Source organism: Prionailurus bengalensis, chromosome B1 (assembly GCF_016509475.1).
Source record: "Prionailurus bengalensis isolate Pbe53 chromosome B1, Fcat_Pben_1.1_paternal_pri, whole genome shotgun sequence".
NCBI classification, from domain to species: Eukaryota; Metazoa; Chordata; class Mammalia; order Carnivora; family Felidae; genus Prionailurus; species Prionailurus bengalensis.
This window is the reverse complement of record NC_057344.1, coordinates 28,706,526-28,714,257: the sequence shown is the minus strand read 5'-3', so window position 1 is coordinate 28,714,257 and position 7,732 is coordinate 28,706,526. Positions and strand designations below refer to the sequence as shown.

At 38.8% G+C, this 7,732-nt stretch overlaps 1 long non-coding RNA gene across 1 annotated transcript; it reads right to left on the bottom strand.

Annotated features, from left to right (window-relative positions):
- Positions 1–4,107: 4,107 nt before the first annotated feature.
- On the bottom strand, positions 4,108–5,595 carry LOC122471845. The gene is made up of 2 exons (XR_006294291.1): positions 5,287–5,595; positions 4,108–4,148 (listed from the first exon to the last, which is right to left on the bottom strand). It is a non-coding gene; the product is annotated as an uncharacterized LOC122471845 (long non-coding RNA).
- Positions 5,596–7,732: the final 2,137 nt, after the last annotated feature.

Below are 7,732 nucleotides of genomic sequence, written 5' to 3'. Positions count from 1 at the left end.
AAAAAAATAAATAAACGTTGAAAAAAAAATTTAGAAAAAGAGAGGATGAATGTTAGATGATTAACATTAAACTGTAAGAATTTAAAAATTTTATCTCATTATGTGATCAAACACATACTAATAATAATAACCAACACTGAATAGTGCTTTGTTCTGTAAGTCAGTTGTATATATTGCATATATTAATTTAGTTACTCATACAGCAGGGGAGTATTGATCAACTGAATTAACTTGAGTAGATATTTGTTAATTTTCCTATTTTTAATATATGAAGAAATTGAGGCACAGAGAGATTAGGTAACTGGTCCAAAGTTGCATAGTTAGTAAGGGCAGAACAGGATTTGAAACTAGGTGATCTGGCTTTACCATACTGCCACCAGAACTATTTATCTCTGATCTAAGTCATGAATGAATCAAATAATTTTCCTTTAAAAATAATTTATCTGGGGGCACCTGGCTGGCTCAGTAGGTAGAGCATGAAACTCTTGATCTCAGGGTCATGAGTTCAAGCCCCACACCGGCATGGAGCCTACTTTAAAAAAATTTTTTTTGCAAAAAACCAACAATTTATCTAAATTACTTACGCTAAATTTTTTAAGGAAAATTATTTGCTGCAGATTTTCTGAGTCTGAAGAGAGCTAATGGCAAATTGGTCTGTTTTGTTCACCTCATATTTGTAGACTATTTAAAAATGGGACTAAAATTTTTAGTCTAACAGAAGACTAGCATCAGAAAAGCCAAGAAAAATGATGCAAATTCATTTCCTTGCGTAGGGTGTTCTGGTTAGTTTTCTTCTGGAGACTCGATAATACTCAAATTTTGCCTAAAGGTTTATTGGAATTCTCCAGTCTGTCTACTTGGTGTAATCCTCACCAGGTTTATTTTAGTATTTCAGACATGGCTTCTACAGAATTTTTGAGAAGTCTTGTTACTACAGTCAGGTAGACTCTTAAAATGAGTATGATGTTAGAAATAGACAAATTATATTGAAATCCATTCTTGATAGGATAAGGGTGCATATTATTATTGTTAGTTGTTAGCTTCTCAAATTTAAACTTAAATATGGAAAAAAATTAATTTTGAAATGAACATCATGCCTCTTCTATCAGAAGGATATATAATTAGATATATTTATTTAAGAATTATAATTGCATATTAGTGTTTTCTGGGTATGACTCCTTTACAGATATACATGATCCAATATTAAATAGTTATCTTTTGGGACACCTGGGTAGCTCAGTCAGTTGAGCGTTGGCTCTTGATTTTGGCTCAGGTCATGATTTCACTATTCATGGGACGGAGCACTGCATCAGGCACCGCACTGACAGTGCAGAACCTGCTTGTGATTCTCTCTCCCCCTCTCTCTCTCTGCCCCTCACATGCCCACACATGCTCTCTCAAAATAAACCAGCATTAAAAAAATTTTTACTTTGGGGCGCTTGGGTGGCTCAGTCAGTTAAGCGTCTGACTTCAGCTCAGGTCATGATCTCACAGTTCATGGGTTCGAGCCCCACATCAGGCTCTGTGCTGACAGCCTAGAGCCTACTTTGGTTTCTATGTCTCCCTCTCTCTCTGTCCTTCCCCTGCTTTCTCTCTCTCTCTCTCTCTCTCTCTCTCTCTCTCTCTCTCTCTCTGTCTCTCTCTCTCTCAAAAATAAATAACATGAAAAATTTTTTTTTGCTTTATCTTTCTGGCCTCAACCTTGCATTTTTTAGGTTCAGCAGACCAGAATAGGTAACTAATAATTGATGGCTGTATTTTCCATACAAGATGTTGAATTTTTTGGACCAACACAGAAAGATAGCTTAATGTTTTAAAATGAAAACAACACCTTGAATAGCAAGAATGATTCAGTACACCATTCATTGACTTTGAAGGGCTATCTGAGGAATACTGTTGGTTTTTAACTAGAAAACAATCCAATGCAAGAGGAAAAGTTGACTCATTGTTGGTTCAGTCTTATTTAGAAATTTATCAAACGATGCTTCATCTATTACCTGTATACCTATATTAATAAAAATGAATTGTGTGGGTTTTTAGGTAAGACCAATTTTAGAGATTACTTTGTTATTGGGGAAAATAACTGATAAGTCTTCTACAAGGATTAAATAAGGAGCTCTTTATTATTATTTTTTCTCTTCCAAGAGTTTCATGTGTTTAACTCCCTTGAAAATTGTATGTCATTATCTTTAGTCATCTGATTATGCCTTTGTATTTCCCTAATATGTTTTTAAAAGTCTCATAGCCGTAATAGATTAGCTACTAATCTCATTCCTGTGCTTTTACAACAATTCCCTAACTCCTTTTGTATGTAATTTTCTTCTGCCACACAGAGAATGCACTCAGTTTGGGTTCTATTGATTGATCTCTTCATCTTTGACAGCCTGGTAGCACAATACACATCCACATTTTGTACCCTTCGAGCAGCACATCTGCTTTCCAGAACTTTGGTCAGGCAATCATCTCTCTGTTTATATCTGCATAGGGAGGAAAGAAGTGGCTTTAGGCTGGCAAGGGGGTAACTTTCCTGCTGTTTCATTTGCTTTTCACTCGTTTTCAATACAGTAACTTAGAGGAAGGCATTCTTTGTATTTATTAATTGGGCTCACTAAGTAGTAACAATCTCTCATTATGTTCACCTATAAATTATAAAGCAAGGTTGATATATAGGAGGAGTGTAGGTAATCCAGGTTTTTTTTCCATGTAAAATAGGTTGTAAAGTATCCTTTGCTAGTTTACTTCATGGTAGAGTGTTTCTTTTTGGTTAAGCCTGTTAGAATTTGGGCATTTGAGAAGGTTGAAGGAAGAGCTAGGACTGGAGGATTGAGTTAATGAAGAGTTGACTTGTTTTCTCACCTTTCTCTGTGGCCAGGATGACCATGGCCTCTTTGTGGAACCTGATCTATTTTTACCAAAGCTCCTGGACTCCAAAGGGAAAGGAAGCAGGGGAGTCCTAACCCTTGGGGGCCCCTTAAATTTAATTATTCCCCTGATGAAAAGCAGCTGGACTAGGAGTACGCTTTCCCATAGCCTAGAGTCTTGGGATAGTCTTTAAAGCATATAAATTACTTTTAACTTTACTCTCATTTGACTGTGTATAATTAAATAGATACAGGATCCTCCTTGGGACTGAAGGGAGAGCCTGCCCCTAAATTTTTAGAAAAATCCGTTCATACACTATAGGACATCAAAACAAAATTGGGACTTCTGAGTCACCACAAAACCATGGAAATGTTTGAATACTGGCTTTTGCTTCTAGTTTAAGAAACCCTCATACTGTAGATTGATTAAGGCAACATAGTCAACTGAATTTGGGTTGTGATAAAATAATTAAGCCACATAGTTTAAAAGATAATCCGTCCCTCCTATTCTCTTTGCCCTCAGGGAGACAGACTAAATCTTAGCGATAAATACAAATGAGAAGGCCTTGAGAAATGAACTGGTAATTCTTAGACCTTTCCTTCCTGGAGTGCCCAAATTTAATGATGCCTGATCATCTGGATTGGTGGTTATCAAAATGTGGTCCCAGTACCATCAGCATTACCTGGTCATTTGTTAGGGAAAAAAAAAAATTCTGGGGTGCCTCGGTGGCTCAGTCGGTTAAGTGTCCGACTTCAGCTTAGCTCATGATCTCACACTCTGTGAGTTCAAGCCCCGCTTCAGGCTCTGTGCTGACAGCTCAGAGCCTGGAGCCTGCTTCAGATTCTGTGTGTCCCTCTCTCTCTGCCCCACCCCTGCTTGCGCGCTCTCTCTGTCTCAAAAATGAATAAATGTCAAAAAGAATTTTTTTAAAGAAAAAAAAATTCTTGGGCTTCAAGCATAGACATACTGAATTGGAAACTCTAGAGATGTGGGACCCAGTTATCTGTTTTAATAAGCTCTCCAGGTGACTGATATATGTTAAAGTTTGAGAACCACCAACTCTAGATCATCAGGAATGAACCTTGTTTGTTTGTTTGTTTGTTTTTTGCTTTGCTAGTCCTTTGCTTCAGTGTAAAAATAATTACTTATTACTCATTTGGTATTTTGCCTGTGTACACACCTGGAATAGGCATCCTGTGTTAATTACATTGAAGATATCCAAATTAAAATTGTTGGTGGTTTTTAGAGTTCTTTTTACTTCCTTGTCTTTCCTTCTTGCTGGGTACCTGGAACAAGGTAGCTGCTTGATAAATACTTGTTAAATGAATTGATAGCCTACCTCCCTTTCCACCCCAAAAGAGCAAACCCACAGTCTTTTTAAAACTTTCTTTCAGATTCTTCCTTGCCAGGAGCATTAGGCCTGAAAGTGACGTTTCTAATTCAGAACACTTCTTTCTCCTAATAGTGACTCTGGTTGAAAAGAATTGCTTGCTAATACTAAAAATGGAAAAGAAGACGGGGGGGGGGGGTGCGGGGGGGGGGGGGGGGAGAAACCATTCTTATGTAGCTGATTGGATGCTTTCCTCAGAATTACCTACCAGTAGATCTCAAACCTAGCTTACATCAGAATCACCTGGAGAACTTGTCCAATCACAGATTGCCAGGTCTAATTCCTAGATTTTCTGATTCAGAAAGTCTAGCTAGGATGAGCCCAGAAGATTTGCGTTGCCAGCAAGTTCCCAGGTAATACTGATGCTGCTGGTCTAGGGACCCCAATTTGAGAATCACTGCCCTTCGTTCACTAAGACCAGAAATACAGGTAATTTCCTGAATGTGAACATTAGTTGCTGGTGCTTGTGTATCTAGGGAACTATAATTGGAATGTATAGTATATAACTGGGTAACAAACTTACTGAACAGTATTTTTTAGAGGTGTCTGTTAAAATCTTTTTCAACACAAAGCTTTTTTCAGACCTCTATAAAAATTGATTGAAAACTCAGCCACCTAAATATCTGAATTTAGGAGGAATAGATTCTTTACCCAAATCTTGCCACACTGGTCATTTCTCTGCTTCTTTTCACTTCAAGCTTTGTTGAGAGTTTAGCTAAGCTCCTCCATAGTATAGCTGCCTCAGCAGTCATTTTGTTTGGCCAGGCAGCCTTTGGTGACCTGAAACTGACCCTAGCTCCCTCATGCAAATGCATGCCCTAGATGTTAGCCCTCAGAATCACAAGTAAATGGAAGTTTCTGAAATGACTTCCCCAGCAGCCCTTTTGATCACCTGTCTCTCCTGCCTCCCACTGCCTTTCCCTTACGCGCCCCTTGGTTAAGACCCCTGTGCAGCTTACCAAAACCCTGCTCTTTTGTTTTGAGTTGACCAATCCATCTTAGCCCAGGAACCCCAAAGCACTCTGTTCACAGACCTTAATAAAGGCATGTGCCCAGGTCCTGCCTCTGCGTCTTCACTCTGCCTTCATCTCCTGTGTAGTCCCTTGAGGTGTGTCCAGTACTTCCTCCAGGACCTGTAACAAATTTCTCTTCAGTTCTTCTTGTGGTCTGTTGGTGAGCCTTGGTTCACCATCCAGCACCCCGTGCTCCAGCTAATATGTGTCAATTTGACAAATTCATAACAAGCTTACTTAATTTTCCGATATAATTTTATACCCAAACACGTGTTGCTTGTTCATCTTCTTAAGTTGATCTGTTTCTGTATTTTCTGGCCTTAAATACAAGTTCCTAAAGAATAGAAAGTTCACATTTCATGTGGATTTTTTTTTAAGTTTATTTATTTTTGAGACAGAGAGAGACAGAGCATGAACAGGGGAGGGGCAGAGAGAGAGGGAGACACAGAATCAGAAGCAGGCTCCAGGCTCTGAGCCATCAGCCCCGAGCCCGATGCGGGGCTCGAACTCACAGACCGTGAGATTGTGACCTGAGCTGAAGTCGGACGCTTAACCGACTGAGCCACCCAGGCGCCCCCCCATGTGGATTTTTTTCTCACAACTAAACAGTTTTGTTGACCTGACTCTCTGCCATTTGAATTCTTACATAATACATTCTTAGCTTCTCCCGAAACAGGTTAAAAATGAGGTGAAATTGAGGTCTTTTCCCTTTTTCTTGGTAAATGGGTAGTTCTAAAGAAGAAAATCTGACATATATCAATGAATATAGAATTCTCATATTTAATAGAAACTTTAGTGAATATTTTCAACCATACCCATACAAACATACATTCCTCTGTAGATTAAATTCAGAGTTACTGTACTACATAGGTTCTAGTAGAGAAAAGTCTTGAAGGCAGTTTTTCCTTATTTTTTTAATGTTTGTTTATTTAATTTTTTTTTCAACGTTTATTTTTGGGACAGAGAGAGACAGAGCATGAACAGGGGAGGGGCAGAGAGAGAGGGAGACACAGAATCGGAAACAGGCTCCAGGCCCCAAGCCATCAGCCCAGAGCCCGACGCGGGGCTCGAACTCACGGACCGTGAGATCGTGACCTGGCTGAAGTCGGACGCTTAACCGACTGCGCCACCCAGGCGCCCCTAATGTTTGTTTATTTTGAGAGCGAGAGAGAGAAAGACAGAGAGCACCCACACAAGCTGGGGAGGGGCAAAGAGAGAGGGAGAGAGAATCCCAAGCAGGCTTCATGCTGTCAGCACAGAGCCCAACGTGGAGCTAGTTCTCATGAACCATGTTATCACGACCTGAGCCAAACCCGAGAGTGGGGCGTGTAACCAACTTAGCCACCCAGGCATCCCTTAGTTTCTCTTTTAATGAAATGCCTCCCATGAATTTGTGGAAAGGCTTACCAAATCAGTACCTTCTTTATTAAATTTGTAGTTGGTGTTGCTTTTTTAAACTTAAAATTTTTTAATATTTATTTTTGAGAGAGAGAGACAGTGTGAGCAGGGGCAGGGGAGGGGCAGAGAGAGAGAGGGAGACACAGAATCTGAAGCAGGCTCCAGGCTCCATGCTGTCATCACAGAGCCCAATGTGGGGCTCAAACTTACAAACTGTGAGATTATGAGCTGAGCTGAAGTCGAATGCTCAACCAGCTGAGCCACCCAGGTGCCTTAGGTTGGTGTTGCTTTTTAATTTCAGTGTCCCATAGCCAGTTTTTCCCCTTATTTCAGGGGTTTGCCACAGTTTTGCTATTCCAGAAAGTCTGAAACAGCTCTGCACAAGGGTTTTTTGTGTTTTGTGCTTTCTTAAGCAACTTCTATGATCAAATTAAGAGTATTAGTAACTTTTACATCTTCATACATATTTGTTTTTTATACACCCCAGTTGTCTTAATTTACAAGTTTGCTTTGGATTCTTAAGTGTACTGACTTAAAAATTATCCTTTAACTTAGTACAGTTACAGTAGACAAGCAAATGCACTAATCGTTGATTTCCAAATGTACATGTCATCCATCTAATTATTACTAAATATTTCATACCATTATTGATATTCTTATGTGAATGCTAGCTCCAATCGTGAAAATTTGTGAGTGATAGACTATCATCATTAAATTCTCAGAATTTTTAGTTTCCAAATTAGTTGTCATTTTATTTTTATATGTCAGTCTCTTATCCTTATTACCTTGATATTCTATGACTATACTGACTCTGATTTTTTCTGTGTATTTTTTCCACTTTTATTTCTTTGGGTCCTTTTGGCAATAACACTTCATTAAAGCACTTCACTAAAACATTGGCAAAATAATCAGTAAAGGTTAACATGTTCTTTTGTTTTTACAGAGTTTTAAAATGTGTAGTAATGACGTTTTCTTTTCAAAAGTAGATCTACAATGTCTATTTTATTTTATTTTTTTAAGGTTAATTTATTTATTTGGGGGTTGGGGAGTAGAGAGAGAGGGAGACGGA